The sequence below is a fragment of the Bactrocera neohumeralis genome, unplaced genomic scaffold (assembly GCF_024586455.1).
Source record: "Bactrocera neohumeralis isolate Rockhampton unplaced genomic scaffold, APGP_CSIRO_Bneo_wtdbg2-racon-allhic-juicebox.fasta_v2 cluster11, whole genome shotgun sequence".
NCBI lineage: Eukaryota > Metazoa > Arthropoda > Insecta > Diptera > Tephritidae > Bactrocera > Bactrocera neohumeralis.
This window is the reverse complement of record NW_026089624.1, coordinates 8745249-8772868: the sequence shown is the minus strand read 5'-3', so window position 1 is coordinate 8772868 and position 27620 is coordinate 8745249. Positions and strand designations below refer to the sequence as shown.

At 36.0% G+C, this 27620-nt stretch overlaps 2 protein-coding genes, 2 long non-coding RNA genes and 1 pseudogene across 6 annotated transcripts in view; 3 read left to right on the top strand and 2 right to left on the bottom strand.

Moving 5' to 3' along the window:
* LOC126765696 (uncharacterized) overlaps nucleotides 1-27620 on the bottom strand; it is a 624074-nt gene that overhangs the window by 476889 nt on the left and 119565 nt on the right. The window lies entirely within an intron of this gene.
* The window catches only part of LOC126765721 (uncharacterized), a 488551-nt gene that overhangs the window by 378329 nt on the left and 82602 nt on the right, over nucleotides 1-27620 (bottom strand). The gene's annotated exons all lie outside the window — the stretch shown is intronic.
* On the top strand, nucleotides 20361-21326 carry LOC126765814 (uncharacterized). Its single transcript, XR_007668609.1, has 3 exons — nucleotides 20361-20552; nucleotides 20660-20747; nucleotides 20806-21326. It is a non-coding gene; the product is annotated as an uncharacterized LOC126765814 (long non-coding RNA).
* LOC126765797 (uncharacterized) lies at nucleotides 23338-25932 on the top strand. The gene is made up of 5 exons (XR_007668591.1): nucleotides 23338-24216; nucleotides 24280-24402; nucleotides 24473-24533; nucleotides 24592-24655; nucleotides 24733-25932. It is a non-coding gene; the product is annotated as an uncharacterized LOC126765797 (long non-coding RNA).
* LOC126766315 (small nucleolar RNA U3) lies at nucleotides 25990-26192 on the top strand (annotated as a pseudogene).

Sequence of the window (27620 nt, the reverse complement as noted above, 5' to 3'; positions counted from 1 at the left end):
CTATGGTTACTTCTCGTTTTTCTCGTTTTTCTCTTTTTGGTTTTTTGTTTCTTCTTTGCCGTTTTCCGTGTTGAGTTTGTATTCCTTCCCACGTTGCTTGTAATCCTTGTCTGCTCTGCCGTATGTTTTGGGTTTTTGTCACTTAACTACGTATGCACGTATGTACGAATTTTCGTTGTTCTTTCCACTGCAATGCACTCTAGTTATGTGCTATTGCCTTATTTTATATATGTAGAGACATATCGTCACCTAAAAAGCAAAATAACGTATCATCGAAAAATTCGAAATTGAGTATCTTATTGATTACGATTCACTACTTCAAATTACATACATAATATGACATTTGTCCAACATTTTCAGGTTCTGCGCTCAAATATAAACCAGTTTTAACCAATATTAAATTTTTTTTCACTCTTGTTCCATTTTATTTCGTGTTTCATTCACGCTACTATAAATTTTCGAAAATGTTGTTACGTTATTTTGCATTTTTGGTGACGATATGTACTTCGTTTTCTTTTCACAGCACTTTTTAGTATTTTTATTCTAGTTTCTATAATCTATTGTCACTTCACTTAGTACCGCACTTTAGTTTTTAGTTTCTTTAGTTAGTTTTTTTATATTATATCGCGCCCGTTTATGTTGTTTTGTAGATTGAGGTTATTGACCTTTGCTTTATATTATAACGCAATCCAATTTTCTTAACTTTTTTTTTTTTGCACTTATTTTCATTAGTGGTGTCTAGCTTAGGTGCCTTTCTGAGCGGCTCAGAAAAATGGACCATTTGTTCTATGCACTTAGTTTCACTGGGTATACTTACTTGTAGCCTTGAATTATGTATCCCTTTTTTTGTTTGGGCTTAATTGAAAAATTTATAGTTTGAAGGTAAAAAGAGTAAAATTTCAATCACTTATGTATATTTTTTTCTTTTCGAACAAAACAAACATACGGATACTTCAACAGGTTGGCAGTTTAGTATTCGCATTGTTTTTGATTTGCTTGTTAAATATGGAAGTTATCAACAATAACATTTAAAGCAACCAAAAGACACACGCATCCGTTCTACTCGCAAAAGTGCTGACGATGCGTCTGGCGCAGTGTGGCGTGATTCTCTGGAAATCCAGGGAACGTGGGAATCGATGTCAGCAGAACTGCAGGCGCATTTAGTTACCATAAGAATTATAAAATTTGTTAAGTTTAGAGTTAAGTTAGCGGTTGAACAATAAAGGTCGTAAGACCAGAAAAATAAAATAATTTTTACTTTTGACAAGTAAACCCATAATTGGCGCCCGAGCTAAAATAAGCTCCTACGTCGCGAAGGAAACCAAAAGGCGTTAAGAATCCTTCTTCGGAGAACGTGGAGTGATAATAAAAACAACTGTGCTAGTGTGAGATCAGGCCCCTTAGTAGCAGAGCAAAAAGGACGCGTTGGACGCAAGCCAACTCATTAGCACCTATCAACATTAACAACCAACAATATCAAGAGGCAAAGAATGAAAGTCGTTATTGTATTGTAAGTTAAGTGATAATTACTAATTAAGAACATTAAGTGAAACCCAGATTGTGAAACTTTTTTTTCCCAAACTAAAATTGAAATAAAACCTTTAAGCATTAATTTGTAAGTGCAAAAACTGAAACGTTATTGAAGTAGAAAAGAAACCGATACGTAAAGAGTAGTGGACAGTGAGGAAAAATATAAAACGAACTCTTTAACAGACACAACAAAATAAACAATGTCGAACCCAAATAATCTGGTTCGTCCACCAGTAATCAGGGCGAACGATCCTGCAGGAAATTCAGGATCAGCTAACGTTACAATAAACGAGGATGACCTCGTAAACCTAGTAGGAAGGGTAGCTTTAGACGTGTTAAACAGGCAGGGGCCCAGCATAGTTAGGGCAACCCTTAACCCGAGTGTGGGCTTAGCAGACACTTGCGACCAAACCGTCAATATAGAACATGCAAGCAACTTATCAGATTTAGACAAGATACTTGATGTAGTAAAATGTTTACGCGAATTCTCGGGAAATCCCGCCGAATTCAATTCATGGAAAAAAGTGTAAATCGAATATTAAATATTTAGGAAGCGAGTAAGAGCACCCCTAAATTCTACGGAATCCTTAACGTGATAAGGAATAAAATCGTCGGCAACGCGGATGCTGCCCTTGATTCATACAATACACCCTTAGACTGGGGTCCTATTTGTAATTGTCTAACTTTACATTACGCCGACAAGCGTGATGTATCCACCCTAGATTACCAAATGACTTCTTTGGTTCAGGGAAATAGGTCAATTGAAGAGTTTTACCAGGCCGTTTATTCTAATTTATCTTTAATATTTAATAAGCTAGGCTGTGTGGAGGTGGGTGAGGCTCGTAATCTTCTTACTCACACATACAGAAACAAGGCGCTAGATACGTTTGCGCGCGGCCTCAACGGCGACTTGCCTAAACTATTGGGCATGAAGGAACCAATGGATCTGCCCCAAGCATTACACTTGTGCTTGAAGTTGGAAAATCAGGGATTCCGCACACGGTACGCACACAACACCAATATGGATCGTAGAGGGATGCAGCGAAACACCGCACCACCTTTACCTTCAAGAAAGTTTCGGAGGCAAGTAAACCAACAAAATTTCTTCCCCGAAATTGCTTACTTACCACAGCCACAACCACAAATTATTTCACAAAATCTTCCTAATCAAAGACCTAATCAGAATTTAAATGCACAAACACGATTTAACCAACCACAACTTATTTCACATAACTTTCCAAATCAAAGATTTGATCGGAACTTAAATGCACAAAAACACTTTAACCAACCGCCTATGCGCCCCCCAAAACCGCCGGTACCTATGGAGATAGATGAAACTTTGCGCTCGCGCCGCATTAACTATATGAACCGGCCACAAAATAATCAATTATTCGGCAAAAGGCCACCACAGACCACTCTGAAAGAAATCTCAAGCCACAAAAGGCACAACGCAATTTTCATATAAGTAATGCTCCAAGCGCTACCTCGAACACTGGCTCAGAAGATAATCTGAATGATTATTTGGGTGTGGCGGACGACAATATACAGGATGAAGGACAATATTACGAATATAGCGATATTCATAGGTTAAAAAGCTCTTCGTTGCCTTACTTTGAATGCCGCACGAAGAGCGGTGAAGTATTCAAATTTTTAATTGACGCTGGCTCCAGCCAGAGTTATATTCAACCCAATTTAGCAAAAAAATTACTAGAAAACAAAGATATATTTTTAGCGAAAACTATTGCTGGTGATATAGAAATAAAACACCACACATTTTTACAGCTTTTTAATCAAGCAGAAACTTTAAAATTCTTTATACTACCCCCTTTAAGAACTTTTCATGGCATTTTGGGCTATGATAGCTTTCGGCAGCTAGATGCTGTAATTAACATTAGAGAGGGAACCTTAACAATTAAAAATAATTTGAAAATATTAATTAAAGAATTAAAAACAGATGCAGTAAATGCTATCAAAATACACGATGACAACATTACTCCCCATCAAAAAATAGCTCTACAGAAATTGGTTACAGAGCATCCTAACTTATTTTCAGAACCGGATGAACGGTTAACTTATACTACCAAAGTAGTGGGAGAGATCAGAACTTCATCCGATTCTCCAATATATAGTAAGTTTTATCCATATCCAGCATCGCTTAGAGGCGAAGTAGAGAAACAGGTGGAAAAACTACGAAACGATGGCATTATAAGACCGTCCAGATCCCCCTATAATTCCCCTGTGTGGATCGTGGCAAAAAACCCGATTCCAGTGGAAATAAACAGTATAGGTTAGTGATCGATTATAGAAAATTAAATAGTTTAACTATATACATATATATATATAAATATCCGATACCCGAAATAGAGGGTATGTTATCGCATTTGGGCGACAATTCGTTTCTTACCACGCTAAATTAATAATTTAGTCGAAAATTTTTCTAATCTCTTTACGGAACCAAACCGCCAAGGGTTTTTGGGCAATACTTATGAGTTCTCTCTAAGTCTTTTTCCTCTTTTTGGTTTTTTATTTCTTCTCTGATCTCTTTTGTGTTGAGTTTGTATTCTCTTCCCACGTTGCTTGTAATCCTTGTCTGCTCTGCCGTATGTTTTGGGTTTTTGTCACTTAACTACGTATGCACGTATGTACGAATTTTCGTTGTTCTTTCCACTGCAATGCACTCTAGTTATGTGCTATTGAGTATTTTATATATGTATGTACATATCGTCACCTAAAAAGCAAAATAACGTATCATCGAAAAATTCGAAATTGAGTATCTTATTGATTACGATTCACTACTTCAAATTACATACATAATATTCTATATGTCCAACATTTTCAGGTTCTGCGCTCAAATATGTACCAGTTTTAACCAATATTAAATTTTTTTTTCACTCTTGTTCCATTTTATTTCGTGTTTCATTCACGCTACTATAAATTTTCGAAAATGTTGTTACGTTATTTTGCATTTTTGGTGATGATATGTACTTCGTTTTCTTTTCACAGCACTTTTTAGTATTTTTATTCTAGTTTCTATAATCTATTGTCACTTCACTTAGTACCGCACTTTAGTTTTTAGTTTCTTTAGTTAGTTTTTTTATATTATATCGCGCCCGTTTATGTTGTTTTGTAGAGTTGAGGTTATTGACCTTTGCTTTATATTATAACGCGCAATTTTCTTAACTTTTTTTTTTTTGCACTTATTTTTTCGTTAGTGGTGTCTAGCTTAGGTGCCTTTCTGAGCGGCTCGATGGACCATTTGTTCTATGCACTTAGTTTCACTGGGTATACTTACTTGTAGCCTTGAATTATGTATCCCTTTTTTGTTTGGGCTTAATTGAAAAATTTATAGTTTGAAGGTAAAAGAGTAAAATTTCAATCACTTATGTATATATTTTTCTTTTCGGGGAAAACTTCAACGGGTTGGCAGTTTAGTATTCACATTGTTTTTGATTTTCTTGTTAAATATGTAAGTTATCAACAATAACATTTAAAGCAACCAAAAGACACGCGCATCCGTTCTACTCGCAAAAGTGCTGACGATGCGTCTGGCGCAGTGTGGCGTGATTCTCTGGAAATCCAGGGGAACGTGGGAATCGATGTCAGCAGAACTGCAGGCGCATTTAGTTACCATAAGAATTATAAAATTTGTTAAGTTTAGAGTTAAGTTAGCGGTTGAACAATAAAGGTCGTAAGACCAGAAAAATAAAATAATTTTTACTTTTGACAAGTAAACCCATAATTGGCGCCCGAGCTAAAATAAGCTCCTACGTCGCGAAGGAAACCAAAAGGCGTTAAGAATCCTTCTTCGGAGAACGTGGAGTGATAATAAAAACAACTGTGCTAGTGTGAGATCAGGCCCCTTAGTAGCAGAGCAAAAAGGACGCGTTGGACGCAAGCCAACTCATTAGCACCTATCAACATTAACAACCAACAATATCAAGAGGCAAAGAATGAAAGTCGTTATTGTATTGTAAGTTAAGTGATAATTACTAATTAAGAACATTAAGTGAAACCCAGATTGTGAAATTTTTTTTCGTACCAAACTAAAATTGAAATAAAACCTTTAAGCATTAATTTGTAAGTGCAAAAACTGAAACGTTATTGAAGTAGAAAAGAAACCGATACGTAAAGAGTAGTGGACAGTGAGGAAAAATATAAAACGAACTCTTTAACAGACACAACAAAATAAACAATGTCGAACCCAAATAATCTGGTTCGTCCACCAGTAATCAGGGCGAACGATCCTGCAGGAAATTCAGGATCAGCTAACGTTACAATAAACGAGGATGACCTAGTAAACCTAGTAGGAAGGGTAGCTTTAGACGTGTTAAACAGGCAGGGGCCCAGCATAGTTAGGGCAACCCTTAACCCGAGTGTGGGCTTAGCAGACACTTGCGACCAAACCGTCAATATAGAACATGCAAGCAACTTATCAGATTTAGACAAGATACTTGATGTAGTAAAATGTTTACGCGAATTCTCGGGAAATCCCGCCGAATTCAATTCATGGAAAAAAGTGTAAATCGAATATTAAATATTTAGGAAGCGAGTAAGAGCACCCCTAAATTCTACGGAATCCTTAACGTGATAAGGAATAAAATCGTCGGCAACGCGGATGCTGCCCTTGATTCATACAATACACCCTTAGACTGGGGTCCTATTTGTAATTGTCTAACTTTACATTACGCCGACAAGCGTGATGTATCCACCCTAGATTACCAAATGACTTCTTTGGTTCAGGGAAAAAGGTCAATTGAAGAATTTTACCAGGCCGTTTATTCTAATTTATCTTTAATACTTAATAAGGTAGGCTGTATGGAGGTGGGTAGCGAGGCTCGTAATCTTCTTACTCACACATACAGAAACAAGGCGCTAGATACGTTTGTGCGCGGCCTCAACGGCGACTTGCCTAAACTATTGGGCATGAAGGAACCAATGGATCTGCCCCAAGCATTACACTTGTGCTTGAAGTTGGAAAATCAGGGATTCCGCACACGGTACGCACACAACACCAATATGGATCGTAGAGGGATGCAGCGAAACACCGCACCACCTTTACCTTCAAGAAAGTTTCGGAGGCAAGTAAACCAACAAAATTTCTTCCCGAAATTGCTTACTTACCACAGCCACAACCACAAATTATTTCACAAAATCTTCCTAATCAAAGACCTAATCAGAATTTAAATGCACAAACACAATTTAACCAACCACAACTTATTTCACATAACTTTCCAAATCAAAGATTTGATCGGAACTTAAATGCACAAAAACACTTTAACCAACCGCCTATGCGCCCCCCAAAACCGCCGGTACCTATGGAGATAGATGAAACTTTGCGCTCGCGCCGCATTAACTATATGAACCGGCCACAAAATAATCAATTATTCGGCAAAAGGCCACCACAGACCACTCTGAAAGAAATCTCAAGCCACAAAAGGCACAACGCAATTTTCATATAAGTAATGCTCCAAGCGCTACCTCGAACACTGGCTCAGAAGATAATCTGAATGATTATTTGGGTGTGGCGGACGACAATATACAGGATGAAGGACAATATTACGAATATAGCGATATTCATTTTTTAGGTTAAAAAGCTCTTCGTTGCCTTACTTTGAATGCCGCACGAAGAGCGGTGAAGTATTCAAATTTTTAATTGACGCTGGCTCCAGCCAGAGTTATATTCAACCCAATTTAGCAAAAAAATTACTAGAAAACAAAGATATATTTTTAGCGAAAACTATTGCTGGTGATATAGAAATAAAACACCACACATTTTTACAGCTTTTTAATCCAACAGAAACTTTAAAATTCTTTATACTACCCCCTTTAAGAACTTTTCATGGCATTTTGGGCTATGATAGCTTTCGGCAGCTAGATGCTGTAATTAACATTAGAGAGGGAACCTTAACAATTAAAAATAATTTGAAAATATTAATTAAAGAATTAAAAACAGATGCAGTAAATGCTATCAAAATACACGATGACAACATTACTCCCCATCAAAAAATAGCTCTACAGAAATTGGTTACAGAGCATCCTAACTTATTTTCAGAACCGGATGAACGGTTAACTTATACTACCAAAGTAGTGGGAGAGATCAGAACTTCATCCGATTCTCCAATATATAGTAAGTTTTATCCATATCCAGCATCGCTTAGAGGCGAAGTAGAGAAACAGGTGGAAAAACTACGAAACGATGGCATTATAAGACCGTCCAGATCCCCCTATAATTCCCCTGTGTTGATCGTGGCAAAAAACCCGATTCCAGTGGAAATAAACAGTATAGGTTAGTGATCGATTATAGAAAATTAAATAGTTTAACTATATACATATATATATATAAATATCCGATACCCGAAATAGAGGGTATGTTATCGCATTTGGGCGACAATTCGTTTCTTACCACGCTAGACCTCAAAAGTGGGTTCCATCAGATTCCACTAAAGCCGTCAGACATAGAAAAAACGGCATTTTCGGTGAATAATGGGAAGTTCGAGTTTACTCGGCTACCATTTGGGCTGAAAAATGCGCCCGCCATTTTCCAGCGTACACTTGACGATATCCTCCATGAATAGATAGGCAGGATTTGCTATGTGTATATAGATGATATCATAATATTCGGAAAATCTGAAGAAGAACACTTACAGAATCTTCGAAAAGTTTTCGAAACTTTAGAGGAAGCAAATATGAAGATTCAACTGGACAAATGTCACTTTTTTCAAAAGGATGTAGAATTTTTAAGATTTATAGTATCACAAGAGGACACTAAAACTAACCCAAAAAAGGTAGAAGCAAACCATCAGCCCCTAACTTTTGCTTTAAGCAACAAAAATACAAATAGTAAAATGAAACGATGGAAGGCACAACTAGAAGAGTATAATCACGAAATATTTCATAAAACTGGTCAAACTAACGTTGTGGCTGATGCACTATCAAGAATTACAGCACGGCAACAAATAAATTGAATGTCGGTTATGACGCATAGCGATGACAGTTCAGGTCAAAACTTGATTCAATTCGTGGATGTACCTATCAACGTTTTCAAAAATCAGATATTTTTCAATTGGTCTACAGAATCTAGCTATAAATTTCAAATTGTTTTTCCAGCTTTTCACCGTCACACTATAACAGAAATAGAATTTTCCGAGGAGACAACCATTTCTTTATTGAAAAAATATTTAAACCCTTCAGTAATAAATGGGATCAGCGCTCCCGAACCAATAATGGGAATAATACAAGAAGTTTTTTCAATCCACTTCATTAAATATCGTTTTAGGTTTGCACGAAGAAAGGTAGAAGATGTATTAGAAGAACAAAGGCAGGAAGAAATTATCATAGAAACACACAGAATAGCTCATCGTAATGGTAGAGAGAATAAATCTCATATACTAGAGAAATATTTTTTCCCCAGCATGAATAACAAAATAAATAAAATAGTCAAACAATGTAGTATTTGTAAAACAAATAAGTACGATAGACACCCTAATAAGCCCGTCTTAAAAGAGACACCTATCCCCTCATATGCAGGGCATATAATGCATACAGATATTTACAAAACGGAAGGCAATCTCGTGCTCACTGCTGTCGATAAATTCTCAAAATACGCGCAGGTAAAACCAATAAAATCAAAAGCTACTCAAGACATAAAAGAACCTCTAAGGGAACTTCTCTTTCAGTTTGGAGTACCCAAAACCGTAATTTTTGATAACGAAAGGGCATTCAATTCAGCGACTATAACTTTTATGTTGGAAGACATATTAAACATTCAAATTTTCAAATCCCCACCTAATAAAAGTGCAGTGAATGGCCAAATCGAGAGATTCCATTCAACACTTTCCGAGATTATGCGTTGTCTAAAAGCCGAAAATCGAGATCAATCATTTGCACAACTTTTAGACAGAGCTGTCTATGAATATAATTACTCAATTCACAGCACAATTAATAATAGACCAATAGAAATTTTTTTCGGTCGTACGGTAAGCACAAACCCCGAACAATTCGAAAAAGCTAGATTAGATAATATTCAAAGAATAAAAGATAAACAACAACAAGATCTTAAAAATCACAACAGCAAATTACAACCAATTATTGATTATAATCCAGGAGAAACGATTTACGTGAAGGTCCACAATAGGTTAGGAACTAAAATCTCACCCAAATAGGGTAGTTCATAAGAGTAATATTAAAAGCTAAGTAATAAAATGAAATGAAACAGACGCATTTTCAAAATTTTTTCTTCTGGCAGACTAACGCTTACAGCGACAACAATGGCGCTGACCGACTTCCAAATTACAAACTTCTCAACAGCTTATATAATTACAATAAGCAAAGGACTGGCCAAAATACAAAACGGAACGTTTAAATTAATACACCTTATCAACTTTGAACTGTACGAACAATTTTTTGGCAGAGGTAAAGCAATTCATGAACAAAAACATACAGACAAACAGTATATTTTACTCAACTTTAAAACAAGAAATAGAACAGACTAAAGAAGCAATTAAATCTATTAAACCATCAGGTAGAAAAATTAGAAGATTAGAGGATGGAGTCATGTGTAGAAGTTCACGCAAGTGAGGAAAGTTCTCTGATCGCCATTCACTTGGGAGTGGCCAGAAACGATTCTTTTACACATGGCTCAAGCAGCTCACAACTTCCGGTCTTTGACCAAGTATCCTCTGGGTAGCCTAAGAACATCCGTTCGAAGGCGAGCTAATGTGAGAAGGCGAAACATCCCCCTGCTTAGGGTTGTGCGCTGGGTTTGGGACCCGCCACGTAAAAAACACCCCCAATGAAAAGAAAGCGACAGCCTCGGAAGAGAAACCCCCCTTTTGATGACGACCATGGCAAACGAAATAAAGACTACGAGATAAGGGCATGCACCTGGAATGTCCGGACCCTTAATTGGGAAGGTGCCGCTGCCCAGCTGGTTGATGTCCTCGCGAAAATAAAGGCTGACATCACCGCCGTCTAAGAAATGCGATGGACGGGACAAGGACAGAGAAGAGTAGGTCCTTGTGACATTTACTACAGTGGCCATATAAAGGAGCGCAAGTTTGGTGTTGGATTCGTGGTGGGAGAGAGACTCCGTCGCCGAGTACTATCATTCACTCCGGTGAATGAACGTCTAGCCACAATCCGCATCAAAGCGAGATTCTTCAACATATCGCTGATTTGCGCCCACGCCCCGACGGAAGAGAAGGACGATGTGACCAAAGATGCCTTCTATGAGCGCTTGGAGCGCGCTTATGAGAGCTGCCCCCGCCACGATGTCAAAATCGTGCTTGGCGACTTTAACGCCAGGGTGGGCAAAGAAGGTATATTTGGCACTACGGTCGGTAAATTCAGCCTCCACGACGAAACATCCCCAAATGGGCTGAGGCTGATCGACTTCGCCGGGGCCCGAAATATGGTTATCTGTGGTACTAGATTCCAGCATAAGAAGATACATCAAGCTACCTGGCAGTCTCCGGATCGAAAAACTACCAACCAGATCGATCATGTTGTGATAGATGGAAGACACGTCTCCAGTGTTTTAGATGTGCGTGCGCTCCGAGGTCCTAACATCGACTCGGATCACTATCTTGTTGCAGCCAAGATACGCACCCGCCTCTGTGCAGCAAAAAACGCACGTCAACAAACACAAGGAAGGTTCGACGTCGAGAAGCTGCAATCACAACAGACAGCCGAACGATTTTCTACTCGGCTTGCACTCCTGCTCTCTGAGAGCACTCGTCAACAACTCGGTATAAGGGAACTGTGGGACGGCATTTCAAATTCCTTACGTACAGCTGCAACCGAAACCATTGGTTTTCGGAAAGAGCAAAAGAACAGCTGGTACGACGAGGAGTGCCGTGTCGCAGCGGAGAGAAAACAGGCTGCCTACCTCGCAACGTTACGATCGACCACTACACGTGCGGGATGGGATAGATACCGAGAGTTGAAGAGGGAAGCGAGACGCATTTGCAGACAGAAGAAGAAAGAGGCCGAAATGCGTGAGTACGAAGAGCTTGATAAGCTGGCCGACAGGGGTAATGCTCGAAAATTCTACGACAAAATGCGGCGGCTTACAGAAGGTTTCAAGACCGGAGCATACTCTTGTAGAACCCCCAAAGGTGATCTAGTCACTGATGCCCAGAGCATACTTAAATTATGGAGGGAACACTTCTCCAGCCTGCTGAATGGCAGTGAACGCACAACACCAGGAGAAGAAGAACCCGATTCCCCAATCGATGACGATGGAGCAGACGTTCCATTACCCGACCATGAAGAAGTTCGAATAGCAATTGCCCGCCTCAAAAACAACAAAGCGGCAGGGGCCGACGGACTACCGGCCGAGCTATTCAAACACGGCGGCGAAGAACTAATAGGGTGCATGCATCAGCTTCTTTGTAAAATATGGTCGGACGAAAGCATGCCCAACGATTGGAATTTAAGTGTGCTATGCCCAATCCATAAAAAAGGAGACCCCACAATCTGCGCCAACTACCGTGGGATTAGCCTCCTGAACATCGCATATAAGGTTCTATCGAGCGTATTGTGTGAAAGATTAAAGCCCACCGTCAACAAACTGATTGGACCTTATCAGTGTGGCTTCAGACCTGGAAAATCAACAACCGACCAGATATTCACCATGCGCCAAATCTTGGAAAAGACCCGTGAAAGGAGAATCGACACACACCACCTCTTTGTCGATTTCAAAGCTGCTTTCGACAGCACGAAAAGGAGCTGCCTTTATGCCGCGATGTCTGAATTTGGTATCCCCGCAAAACTAATACGGCTGTGTAAGTTGACGCTGAGCAACACGAAAAGCTCCGTCAGGATCGGGAAGGACCTCTCCGAGCCGTTCGATACCAAACGAGGTTTCAGACAAGGCGACTCCCTATCGTGTGACTTCTTCAACCTGCTTCTGGAGAAAATAGTTCGAGCTGCAGAACTAAACAGAGAAGGTACCATCTTCTATAAGAGTGTACAGCTGCTGGCGTATGCCGATGATATTGATATCATCGGCCTCAACACCCGCGCCGTTAGTTCTGCTTTCTCCAGGCTGGACAAGGAAGCACAGAAAATGGGTCTGGCAGTGAACGAGGGCAAAACGAAATATCTCCTGTCATCAAACAAACAGTCGTCGCACTCGCGACTTGGCTCTCACGTCACTGTTGACAGTCATAACTTTGAAGTTGTAGATAATTTCGTCTACTTAGGAACCAGTATTAACACCACGAACAATGTCAGCCTGGAAATCCAACGCAGGATTGCTCTTGCCAACAGGTGCTACTTCGGACTGAGTAGGCAATTGAAAAGTAAAGTCCTCTCTCGACGAACAAAAACTAAACTCTATAAGTCCCTCATAATTCCCGTCCTGCTATATGGTGCAGAGGCTTGGGCGATGACAGCAACCGATGAGTCGACGTTACGAGTTTTCGAGAGAAAAATTCTGCGAAAGATTTATGGTCCTTTGCGCATTGGCCACGGCGAATATCGCATTCGATGGAACGATGAGCTGTACGAGATATACGACGACATTGACATAGTTCAGCGAATTAAAAGACAGCGGCTACGCTGGCTAGGTCATGTTGTCCGGATGGATGAAAACACTCCAGCTCAGAAAGTATTCGACGCAGTACCCGCCGGGGGAAGCAGAGGAAGAGGAAGACCTCCACTCCGTTGGAAGGACCAAGTGGAGAAGGACCTGGCTTCGCTTGGAATATCCAATTGGCGCCACGTAGCGAAAAGAAGAAACGACTGGCGCGCTGTTGTTAACTCGGCTATAATCGCGTAAGCGGTGTCTACGCCAATTAAGAAGAAGAAATTACAACCAATTATTGATTATAATCCAGGAGAAACGATTTACGTGAAGGTCCACAATAGGTTAGGAACTAAAATCTCACCCAAATAGGGTAGTTCATAAGAGTAATATTAAAAGCTAAGTAATAAAATGAAATGAAACAGACGCATTTTCAAAATTTTTTCTTCTGGCAGACTAACGCTTACAGCGACAACAATGGCGCTGACCGACTTCCAAATTACAAACTTCTCAACAGCTCATATAATTACAATAAGCAAAGGACTGGCCAAAATACAAAACGGAACGTTTAAATTAATACACCTTATCAACTTTGAACTGTACGAACAATTTTTGGCAGAGGTAAAGCAATTCATGAACAAAAACATACAGACAAACAGTATATTTTACTCAACTTTAAAACAAGAAATAGAACAGACTAAAGAAGCAATTAAATCTATTAAACCATCAGGTAGAAAAATTAGAAGATCAACTAACATCCTGGGTACAGCATGGAAATATTTAGCTGGAACCCCAGATCACGACGATTTTGCTGCATTACAATACGACACAAAAAAAAAAAACGACAATAACAATAAACAATTTCTAGTAAATCAAGCACTAACAGAACGTATGAATAACCTCACAGTAATTACGGACAAACTAACAAACGCAATAACAAAAGACAGCTACTTCAACGACGAACTAGATTACGTTTAGTTAAGGAAGAAATTGTAAACGTTAGATATGCCATCCAATGGGCAAAATTAAAATTAGTAAAGAGCATTTTATTGAACAAGAAAGAATTAAAATTAAAATTAACTCTTAAAACACTAGAAGAGGAAAGGATGCCTTTTTCATCAACTGAAGAAGCCTTAAGTTTTGCAGAAACAAGCGTCCTTTATAATTCAACAATGTTAGCGTATATCGTAAAAATACCAATTACGGAAAAAGAAACTTATGAAAATATTTTAATTAAACCTGTTAAGAGAAATAATACGATTATAAATATTGTTTTCAATAATATTATTAAGAAAGAAAATAATATACTTGGAATAAATAGCGAGTGTAAGACAATAAATTCTATATCTTTTTGTAATAAAGACCAAATCGTTAGCCTAGTTAATGAAACCTGCATAACAAAACTTCTAAATAGTAAACAAAATCCATCTTGTCAATATAGCAACGCAAATCATGTTAAACCAATAGAAATACTTCAAGCTGGACTAATTCTACTAAACAATTTTAATGGTACCGTAAATAATAGCCTGGAAGAAATGTCTGTTGCAGGCACATTCGTCGTAAAATTCAGCAATCTTACCATAAAAATAAATAACGATTCTTTCTGCAATGGCGAAACGCTTTTAACCGGGGCGTTACCAGTCAGAACACAATTTGCTCCAGCGGAAAAGGAAAAAATAAATCTTTTATCATTGGAATCAATCCACGAGTTATTCATAGACAACATAAAACGTTTGAATTGCCTTCAGAATAATACGAATACCACTCAAACTTCTGTGGCAATCATGGCCATTCTCACACTAGCAGCTTTTTCAATAACATTCTTCTGCCATAGGAGAAAGAAGATAATCCTGCAAACAAGCTTTACATCAGAAACATCGTCCAAGTGTAAGGACCCAGCAGTACCAGAAATAGTACCAAAAACAGTAAGCCCCATAACATACTTCAATTTTGAAAACTTACCATACTTTTGATCAATTGAGGACAATTGATTTTAAGAAGGGAGGAGTTAGCAACAATAACATTTAAAGCAACCAAAAGACACGCGCATCCTTTCTACTCGCAAAAGTGCTGACGATGCGTCTAGCGCAGTGTGGCGTGATTCTCTGGAAATCCAGGGGAACATGGAAATCGATGTCAGCAGAACTGCAGGCGCATTAAGTTACCATAAGAATTATAAAATTTGTTAAGTTTAGAGTTAAGTTAGCGGTTGAACAATAAAGGTCGTAAGACCAGAAAAATAAAATAATTTTTACTTTTGACAAGTAAACCCATAACTTGTATGTACAATATATGTTTTATTTGTATTTTTTTGTATATTCACTGCTTCTGCTCCCAGTGCACAACCACACACGACCGAACTGATTTTTTGGGATTTGGACCACAACTTCGACGAAAAGGAATCAATGCTGGCGAGACGCGTGTTGAGTTTACGGGCCCCGATCTAACCCATCCTTTTTGATCGGTTAGGTGGTGAAAACGATGTATGTTGCGGTATGGTAGTGTTTGGTGCGTGGGGTTGCGTGGTGTGATGCTGTATGTTGTGTATGATGAATGTTGTGTTGCGGGATGAATGTTGCGTTGTGGGATGAATGTTGTGTTGTGGGACGAGATACCATGAAGTCGCATAAACAGTATTCTAAGCCGATCCGCTGTTGAATATTAAATAAATGTAAATACAATTTTATAGAATCTCTATATATAGAAGAAAGCAATATTAGTCTTACATTCATTATAATTAAAATTTCATTACACAAATATCATAATAAATAAATAATAGACTATAAGTTGACTGCGGTTAAATACTGATATACACTTAATCTGAAGAACTTTTTTAAAAAACTCATACGCATTTTAAGCACGAAATCGGCAGATTTAAATCTCACCTCTACTTAATAGTGTTTTTGGTAAATTGTGTGCACATGGGAATTTTAATTTCTACCACTTTAGCACTAAATAAGAATATCATATACATATATATATATATAATATAATATATATATTTTTAAACCACAACATAAAATAAATTTATAAGTTTTATACTGCTATTTTCACTTGCAAAATTATATTTTTTAAAAAAATACGTATTAAATGAGTTATTTGTATCATGGCCAATACTGAATAAACTAACAAATCAAATGAATAACTGAATGCGAGTGAAATATATTACAGCCACTTCGTATAAGTTTATGTTTAACTGCTATATTTTTGAACATTTTGCAAGCGTTTTGGACTTTACTACAGAGAGTATGTAACGCATATTTAAGATTTTATTGAAATGGTATTTAAAACGTTATTGAATTGAAAATGTTCTTTACATTTTTGTTTTCTTTATGTTTAATTTTATATGTATGGAGAACTCAGATTTAACTCAACTACTTAAAATTACTGAATATTCTGAATTGAAATTCTATTAGAATCCATTAATACAGTACTGAGATTTTATTAAACGTAATGTTTTTTTCGTTTCTTTTGCTTCTCTTTGCAGAAATTTTGATCCAAGTACGAAAAAGTTTTCACGGTTACTACATGTGGATACCCAATGTCTATTAACTTTTTTGCACCTTTTTCAATTTACAATGTATTTTTGCACATTACAACTTATTCAAAATTCTAAAATTAAATCATACTGTTTTCATCAAACTTTTATTCAGCTAGTTCCCATTAAGGGGGTATATACCTTTTTTATTTCAAAAAACCGAAATTTGTTTATTGCTTTATCTTAAAGAACAACTCCTTGAGATCCCCAACTCTCCTGTCACTTGAAATTTAAAACAAATGATAATCAAAGAAAATCCGAAATTTGAATATATTTCATGATACGTTTTGCATGGTAGAATTATACTTTAATTACAAATGATTAAAAACATTTATTAATTGAGAACTAACAAGCTTATAGCGGGATTCTGTAACCAGTCTCTAGTCTCTATTTGAGACATTTTGAGGTAAAGTCTCAATTTGCGACTAGTTACTATTCACTAAACAGTCTCTAGAGTTAGTCTCAAAATATTGCCTCAAATTTGAGACCTGATAGTTAGCAGGTCACAAAAGTAAAAAGAACTCTTGTCTGCCATTTTGACTATAATGAATAGAGATCATCATAGATATTAATCGATTGCCGTTTTTCTATATTTTGTCAGCAACTCAAACACGAAAAGGTTAAAAATAAATCAATTTTACATAAACTTCGTAAATTTTATGAAACAAGATCAACATATATTTTTATTTTTATTGATAATTATGTTTTTAAACTATGTTATAGAAAATTTTGTATTTGTTATCGACATAGTTATTTTCATTCAAGTGTAAAAACATCGATGTATGATGAAATGTAATTTGAGACTGTCCCATTGAGAAAAGAGAAATCGCCTCAAGTCTCAAAAATTTCCTCTAACTTAATATCTCAAATTAAGAGACATGAGACTGTATCACAGTACAGAATCGCACGGTAAATATCCTATTTTAGCTCTTGTTCCCATTCGTGATAACCCTTATCGCTACATTTTAAGGTTCGTATCCAGCTCTTAAGTAATTGCTCAAGAAAAAAATTTCCTTATTTCTTGAGTTATAGTCAAGTAATTTTGACAGTTGGTTACGCATTGTGAATGATCCATTCCACGATCGATCAATTTGTATGAATTTGACTTTGAATCTTCCAGTTTAAGTCAACAACATCGGTATTTTTGGCAGCTAACATTGCGCGTGCACTTAAGGAATTGTAGTTACGATAATTTGTCCAATGTCCGAATATTCGTGATGAGTTCATCTTTGGTGAATTGGTAAAGGGAAGATGGAATTGATATCAAACCATCGGAAGTATCAACCGTATGAATTTGTATGAATTTGACTTTGAATCTTCCAGTTTAAGTCAACAACATCGGTATTTTTGGCAGCTAACATTGCGCGTGCACTTAAGGAATTGTAGTTACGATAATTTGTCCAATGTCCGAATATTCGTGATGAGTTCATCTTTGGTGAATTGGTAAAGGGAAGATGGAATTGATATCAAACCATCGGAAGTATCAACCGGAATTTACCCATTTCCAATTCTTAGCGAATACGATGTAAAATGTCTTTTGCAATGTTATTTTTGTTCGTATTCCATAATTGACGCTAACTTGATGGCTGATCATCGCGAAAAGTGTGCGAAATTCATTCCAGTGATTATCATATTCCAGCAAATGTAATTGTATGTATAATATCAAGATATTTCCGAATAGAGCAAGTTCTCACAAACGGTTCACTGACGAAAGTTGAGAAAAAACTCGTAAATGTTAATTTTGTTGCTGGGGGTGTTTTCTCTGTCTGTACTGTATTCTCTGTGTTGAAATGGACTATTTGGTCATTCTCCAAATTAACTGCGAAACGCACAACAGTCGGGAAACGTTCATGAATCGCTAAAGTAAATATCATACAAAGCGCTTTATTGCAATTCACGTATCGACCGTATCGTTCAAGATCAGTAACCGCTATGTTGCCTCCTTTGGTGACGTATTTACACACGTATTTTATCGATTACACCAAACTGCAATACGCAACATTGACATGACTTTTGAATGTGAATTAGACAACAGTGGCGAATATGGTACGATCCATATGTTGTCGACTTCGATGTGTTCTTAACTTCGATATTCATGCCACTAAATTGAATGCTAAATGTTCTGCCATTGTCATCTGGTGAGCGATGCTGATACATTGGATAACCATCATTTCTAGTTTGTGTTTCCGAAAGAAAAGCACCTGGATAGTGTTTCGTACATGAACCATATTGGTTTCGTATAATTCTGCTTCTATCTCTGGATCAGGAATTTCCGCAGAAATGATTTCAACAATTTGATTTGACCATCCACCATCCAAAGAAGAATATGTGGGTGCGGCAAACCTCTCTCAACAGAGTACATCCAGCATCTAACAGCACCACATATACGTTACTTTAAGATAAAGTTTACAAAACATCGCAACTGTTGTTTGAAAAGTTGTCCTCTGACATCGTGACGATCGCTTGCTGATTGCCCGCGATCCATAATTTCATTCGTATGTCATCGCATCCTGGGAATACTCGGTCATGTGCCATGGGCTGTCAATATACATACTTATGTTGATGCCAAAACGAACGCGACCTCTTCGTGGCATCGTAACAAATTTCAATCTGTAATTGAGCACTTTGTGTGAAACACACAAAACGTTTTCATGGAATAAATTTCAATAATTTTTTTTTGAATAACCGGAATAAAGAAAGCAAACGACAAATTTGACAATTGAAAAACAAAAGGAAAAAAGTTGAAAAAAAAATTTTCTATGAAAAAAAGTTATTTTTTTGGAATTGTCCAACTTTCCGACTTTTCCTGACGAAAAGCATACGGTTTTTTTATTTCTAAACATTCCTCGATCCACAGCGAACAACCTCTGAAAATTTCATCAAGATTGGTTCAGCTGTTCTCGAGCATTAGCGTTACTAACAGCATTCATTCGTTTGTATGGGAAAAAGAAAAGGGCTCTTTTAAGGGGTTTTCCGGCAATTATTCGAATTTTTTTCGCCATAAAAACCATCCTTGAGCCTCAACGAACATTTAAAAAAAATTGGTAAAATTGGTCCAGGCGTTTTTGAGTTGCGCGCCAGCATTTAAAATCATGTTCGTTTTTATTTCGTTTTTAAAATCGTATTTGAAAATTTATTTTCTTCATAATTTTTTCTTTCGGAAAATTTTCACAAAAACACCACCTCACTAATGTGTGGTTTTTAGTTTACTTGTGAGGCTTTTAGGTTACTTGTGAGGTTTTTCGCATGCTGCCGTTATTTCAAAAGCTTAAATGCCCACAATTACCTAAAAATTTAAGATTTGTGAAAGCAAACCTCACAAAACAAAATCGATGTGTTTTTGTGAGGACATGAGAATACTTCCACATATTTTTATCTAACTTTTTGTTTTGAAATGGAAAATTTTGTTATATGAGTAGCAAAATTCATCTCACACAATTTTTGAATGTGTAAGAATGAGACGCACATATTGACAAAGAATCTGTTCAATACCCACGACAGTCGGTTCTACGCACCGGAATTGACCCGGATTTTATCCGGCCAAGGGCTGTTTTTTCGGCGATCTAGCCCCGTTTGGATCGGCAAGTGTGTTAACAAAGAATCTGTTAAAAGTTGCCGCCATTAGTGCTGACCGATATTGCGCTTTTTAAATACTTGTATATGATTGCTATTTTTAAAACACTGTGATTTTTTATATTGCTATTGCGATCGTAACTAAAACAACGAAAATATGAAAACATACCCTGTCCAGCTGTTCACCAACACTGTTACATTTTGTGCAATTTTCAATTGAATGGGAGAACGCGTAAGAAAGAAAAGGAAAACTATCGTTTTTCAGCTTAAAGAAACATCAATATGTTAAAAGAGAAAAGGCGATACACAATTTTTCAAGAAAAATAATTAATAAAAGAAGCTGGAAAATGCGCAATAGTTTGGTTAATTTTGGCGTTTAAACAAGTAAGTTCTTATTTGGTAAATATTTTAATTACGAATAATTCTTTTAAATATACCTATATATAAAAATCAAGACAATTTTTTTTTAACTAAAACTTGCTATTATGCAGATTAACAAGCCGAGAAACAATTATTGAAGTAAGTTTACAAAAACGACTGGGCATTGGTGGCCGTGATATCACACGAAATCTGTTTAAAGTTAGTGAAAATCAGTACATTTCACAGTACACATGAAATTACTTTTTTACAATTGCAGCTACTTGGTGGTTATACACTGCCTTTGAAACTGCATAATGAAGGAAAAGTTTTGCTATATCACCTATGACATCGATATGGAACAGTGAGCAGCGTTGGAAACCACTGTGCTTGAAACCAATAGCTGTCAACTAACGAATTTTACTAATATAATAGGGGAATTCTCTTGTACGATGACACAAAATGCAAAAATCCTATACCGAAATATGCAAAGCCAAGAGAGCACCCATTGCAGAATCCAGTGATATATGAACGGCTGATTCGGTCAATTTATTGATGAATTGGCGCACATTCTGTATTCATTCTTAAGAAAAAACTGAAACAATTTTTTTTAATTTAAGTAGAATTTATAAAATCTATTAAAACTTATCATCCTCAAAAATTTAACGACGTAATATGTTTTTATGTAAAATGACAGCTAAAACAGTGTTGCAATTATATTCATTACACGAAAATAAACATAAGTTTAAGTCTGACATATTTTACAGTCATTGCAAATATTTTTCTGCATGCGTTTGTTGTTGTTCCGTTGCACCAAGTGGAAAATTCTGCAATTCGTGCACCGAGGTTCGTGCAAGGGTTTTGCAGGAGCAAGAGAATACCCCTAATATTTTTTTCGCTACTACAGTTACCCGATGGTTGTGTGATAAAAGTTTTGATTCGCTATTCCAACCCATTGTATAAACTTACAAGTAACAAATTCTATCATTTTCATCCATACATACACACGCAGGCGAAAGCTTAGAGAATGACAAATATTACATTAAGAATGTAATAGAATGAGGGAGACACAGGGCCAAAGGCCAGTAACTTCATTAGGGTTTCCTAAATGTTCTACTACTAAAACGGCCAAATGCCTTAAAAAGGCAACAGTGTGTTGCCGTGCTATGCTATTCAATTATTACTTCAAGTACGTTTTTGTTAAATTTTACAATATATTTCGATTATTAAAATTCATAAAGATGTAATTTACCTAGTTTTGAAAAATTTTATTAATTGTATCAAAATATTGGTAAATCTTTCCTATTTTAATTAATTAATATTAATATAATATTAGAATTCATCTTGAAGATCCGCTACAATGAAGAGATATGGTCTTTATCAGTGTCGTTATTTTGGCTGAGGTGACAAAGAATAGCGATAGTTTTTGGATGTGTGTAGGAAACAAGAAAACTAAGAAAAATATTACAGAAACTTACAAAAAGCTCACAGTAGTAGGAATGTCCAAAAGTTATTGAAATAAATTTCATATTTTTATTGTTTTGAAGGTATACATATACCTGCGTTTTGTGTTATGTTAATATAACTTGTAATATTATGTATGTTTACGTTAAAATGACAAGCCAGTTATCTATTAATAATTTTTTAAGTCTATACTAACAACCCGTATTTATAAAATTTATTATTCTTCACACGCTATGTGTACATTTATGTAAAGCAAAATAATATAAGAATACTGAATGGTATTTAAAGGAATTGAACTTGGTCAACAAACACGCCAACGTTTATATGTTAATGGTAACAAGCTGTTAACCAAACTAATAACACTTACAGAAATTTGGGTAGGAAATACTTTTTGTTATGCATAACACATAGGTAAGCTATACGCTAACAAAAGTACTTATTACCCTTAACAGACTGTAAAGAGTTTTGATAACTGAACATAGAACAAGACAGTATGCCATATTTGCCATTGGTTAGAGCGAGAAAATCATTGAACATCAAATGGCGATGTGTTACTTTTTTCCCACTCTCTGAACCAAGGTAACAAATATTTTAACGTTTGCAAAAACTAACAAGTAGCTTACACGTTTGCTAACAGATACTCGTCTTGTAGGGTATGTTTTTTTTTTTAATTCATCACATACCCTACAAGAAGGGTGTAACCAATTCATCTCTTATACTGATCCATAACCGAATCAAAATTTCTGTTTTGAAATGAAAAATTCTGTTGTAAGAATAGCAACATTCATCATACTTGTAAAAAATTTTTGAATATCTAAAAACGAGACGCAGATATTGACAATATTGACATAGAAACTGTTCAATCACACTGAACTACAGGGGTTGCCCCGTCCATATTTCAAAACCAGTTAAACCTAAAGACAATGCTACACAAGGGAGCTATGAAAACGTGGTGAAAGGCAATACTGCACAAATGCAATTGCCCCAGAACCAACTTAATGAAACGTTGAAACTATGATGACAAAGTATGACACAATTTATGGCTTCAATGCAAAATATGATTCAAGAGATAATCAAATCATAAAACTAAATGTTGCAAACTTGTTTAAGTAAGAAATGAGTGTATTAAACATTTGTTTATGGAATGCTTACAGTGTTAACCAACATAAACTGGAACTTATTAGGATTTCTGGATGAAAATAATATTGATATAATGCTATTGTCAGAAACCGCCCACCTTTGTTTAAAATTACAGACATCCAATTTAAAGACTTTTTTGGAACACTAGGCCATAGATTTCTAGCAGGTGGAGATTACAATGCAAAACACACATATTGGGGCTCACGTATTATTAATCCGAAAGGACGACAGCTGTATCAAACTGTTATAAATAGGCACAATAACCTTGGAATAATATCTTCTGGTAAGCCGACATATTGGCCTATTGATTGTAAGAAAATACCAGATTTAATTGATTTTACTGTAATCAAAAATATAGATAAATCGCACATAACAGCTGATACATGTACTAATCTATCTTCTGATTACTCTCCTGTACTAATAAAGTTATGTGAACAACCCATATTCGTTAATCCAAAAAAGAGTCTAACTTCTTATAAAACGAATTGGCTAAAATATAAAAAATACGTGAGTAGCCACATTAATATTGAGTACAGAATAAATACAGGAAGAGATATTGACGAAAGCATAAAAAAAGTCAACAATATAATAACCAGCGCAGCTGTCTTAGCAACAACAAACAAAAACTATAAGCCGCTAGGTCGCAGAAAAATCACTAATAGTGAAATAGAAAAGCTTGTAAATGAAAAAAGGCGTGCAAGATGTGAATGGCAGATAAATCGATCCCATTCCACTCAGCTTCAATTGAAATCTGCTGTACGTAAACTAAAAAAGCGCGTAAATGTGAAGAAGAATTCAACACCGAAGTGTATATAAAGAAGCTGTGTCCAAATTCAAACAAGCAAAATTCCCTTTGGAAAGTCCAAAAGTCCATGAAGCCACCAACTGACTCCAACATGCCTATACGAGACTTGGGTGGAAATTGGGCTCGAAGTGACAAGAAAACGGCTAATTGTTTTGCAAATCACCTAGAAAAGGTATTTCAACCCAATTTGACAAAGAACAACTTTAAGCTGTCAATCTTACCCAACACAGCTAAAGAGTCGTTCGAGTCTTTTAAGACTTCAAGAACAAACGCTACAGAAAGGTAATATCAATAAGAAAATGCGATTGGACTCCGTGTTATTTTATTTTTATTTTTTTTGTTTAGTTTCGACAATAACCAAGAAATAGGCATTCGAATGGTCGACTGGTGATACGCGTTTACAGCGTTTACGGCATTAGACACCTTGGCGAAAAGGTTGCGCAGAGTTTGGGTGAACCTCTTGCACAAGTAAGCATGGCTGCGTTATGCCTTAATTATCTATTTATTTGTTTACTTAGTGTTTTCTATATGCTTTTAGATGACACTCAACACTTTCCAATTTGCTGGCTGATTTGACGATACATTATGTAACATTATGTGTATATGTTTATACATATGTTGCTCATAAAGAATTTATTGAATTGTTTCTAATTGCAGATAAAAATTCGGATGTCATTGATTTCACAAATACAATACAAGTTTTGCCTTTACCGCCACCAATGTAAATTTTGCAATTTGATTGCGGTTTATGTGTATTACAAATGATTTTTATGGTTTTCGTTTTTTTTATCTTTTTAGATTCGCCAGTAGTGGTTTCGTGAAAAGATACAAGATTTATCAAACAAAAAGTGGAAGGACCCTGAACAAAAGTAAATTATTTAAATGTTTTCGACATTTATTTTATTTGTTACCACTGTATGCAACCTTTAGAAAATTTGTAGAAAATGTGCGTCGCTTGACGAATAACAATGCATTGGTAGTGCCTATGTCAGAATACGATGTAACAACAATATAGTTGCAACAATTTACACAATGTCCCAATTATAAAGTTCAATACTGTTCCGAAGATTTTCTTATGGAGGCTTTAAATAAATACCATCGAGATGCTTGTTTGGGCGCTTTCCACACAGACGACACACACCCAATAAATGCGTTGAATGAAGAGGTGTAAACAAATAACTTGAATATTACTTTTTTTTTACATGTTTTACACTTTCCGAGAAATTCATTATCCGCCGGGAACTGGTAAATTTATGTTAATTGCTCGTTTAATAGAAATGTATAAATAAGGTAACAACAAAGAACAGTTTCTCCAGTCATTTCAATCTTTCCAATCGCTAATATCCGTACAACTTCGTGCTGTACCAACGACAGAACAGAAGAATCCGCTGATGAGACTGATTAGTTTTTTGAAGTTATACTTCTTATACGAGTTCGGAAAAGGTTGCGATAGATTCAGGTTGCGCAACCTTGCTCAATATGAATCTACCCAACCCCTTGCTCAATATAAATCTACGCAACCCCTTGCTCAATATGAATCTACGCAACCTTGCTCAATTTGAATCTACGCAACCTTGCCTGCGAAGATGTTCGAGCAGCAAGCGAAGCGGTGAAAATCGGCGATCGTTTGTTCGTTTCTTTCGGCACAGCTCGGCTTTTCTACCAACAACACAATGTTGCCATGCTTATGCTGTTGTTGTTTTTGTAGACCAATGTTTCAATTTTTGGTTGGTGACATATTCAATTAAAAATAAATTCTGTTGGGATTCGAACCTACGTGCTCGTCGTAACTTTTCAAGCGCTTACCACCAACACCACCATTGACACTTGTATTGCGTTGTCCTAATTATGGTTTGGTTATGCATGAAAGAAATATACAATGGATCGCCGATTGTTAACTCTTTCCTTTCTGCTGCTGCGCATATGTACGTTTGTATGCTTGTGCATTATTGAAGTTATGCTTCTTTTACTTTCGTTTGTCTTTCATTTCTGCGAATTCTCAACTATTTTGCGTATATTTTTGTTGAAATATTCTGCGTTGGCCGTTGAAAAATTAAAGCTATACTTTACAGGATCATTTCTGTAGTTAGTCTTCATTTAAATTTTTTGGAAATCGACCCGCGATGACGAGGTATATCGTTTTATCTGACAGCGTGAGGTTTATGAACTTCATTTCTAATATTGTGTTGTGGCATATTATAAATGATGTTTCTTTGAAAATCGCTCGCTTACAACGGATAAAACGACTTCTGAGTGGTGATTTTAATGAATAAATTCCAAGGTTTTGAGCAAAAAAATGCGGTCAATAAGTACAGTACGCTTATGTATGCTTGTGCATTATTTTTCTTTCGTTTGTCTTTCATTTTTGCGAATTCTCAACTATTTTATGTGACTTTATTTCTTTTCGTCTCTCTTTTTTTTTGTGCGAATTCTTTGAATTTCTGAACGCTCACATGCATATACATACATTCATATGAGCATGTGCAGATACACAAGATAGGATAGAAAGATGTATGCCTTTTAACATCGTATACTATACCAATAAATATTTTTCGTTCTAATAGAAATTAAATTTATCCCAGCAATATTATGTATTTGTATATTAGGTATATTGCTGTGATAAATTTAATTTCTATTAGTAAGAAAAATATTTATTAGTATAGTATTACGATGTTAAAATGCAAAAATTAAAGACTAAGTCCGTCGAGATTCGAACCTGCGTTCACATTGTGACTTTTTATGTGCTTACCACCAAGTATGGTTTGGTTATGCATGTAAGAAATATACGATGGTTCAAATAATTTTGCTTAAGTATAGAAATATGCTTTTGTAGAACGTTTGCTTTTGCAAACATACAGACAAATGTGCAAACGACATAATATATGTATGATTGTTTCGCATTTTGCTTCTATGCCGGTCAAATTTCTGTACAAAAATCGACTGAAATGCATGAGAAAATAAAATGGACAACTAGGGCAAAAAAATAAAAAAAAATTTATTGATAATTAAATATAAATGAAAATACATGTAAATTTACTTAAATTTATTAAAAAACTTATTTAAATTTATTAAGAAACTTATTTAAATTTATTGAAAAACTGCAAAGAAAAATAAAAAGAAAATTCATTTAACTTTGGCCCAGTTTTGTGCGCAATACAAATGTGTTGACGAAATAAAATTGAAAGCCGACGATGTTCATTCAACGACAGTTTATTAGCAACTACATCTTGTATAGACAGAGTTTTCGGTATTCATTAAAATAGAAAAGTACTGACTTAGAATATTCGAACATACGAGTGTTGCCAGAGTTTATATTATATATTCAACACTCCTCCTCAACAATTGTATGTTTTACATATTTACACAAATATTTCTTTATTATTACTATTTTAACCCCAAGATCTCTGTAAATTTACAATGATTAACCCTTTTTAAATTTTTCGTTAATACATCTGCTACCATAGCATTACTTGGACAATAGTTTAATTCAATTTCATTATTACTGTAAACATCTCTTATATGATGAAATTTAATGTCTATGTGCTTACTACGAGCATGATAAACAGGATTTTTTACTAAGCTCATCGCGCTCATATTGTCACCGTTGATCACGATCGAACCACCCTTATCGTACATTTTCATTTCTGTCCACAACTTATTTAAATAAACAGATTCTTTCGCTGCTG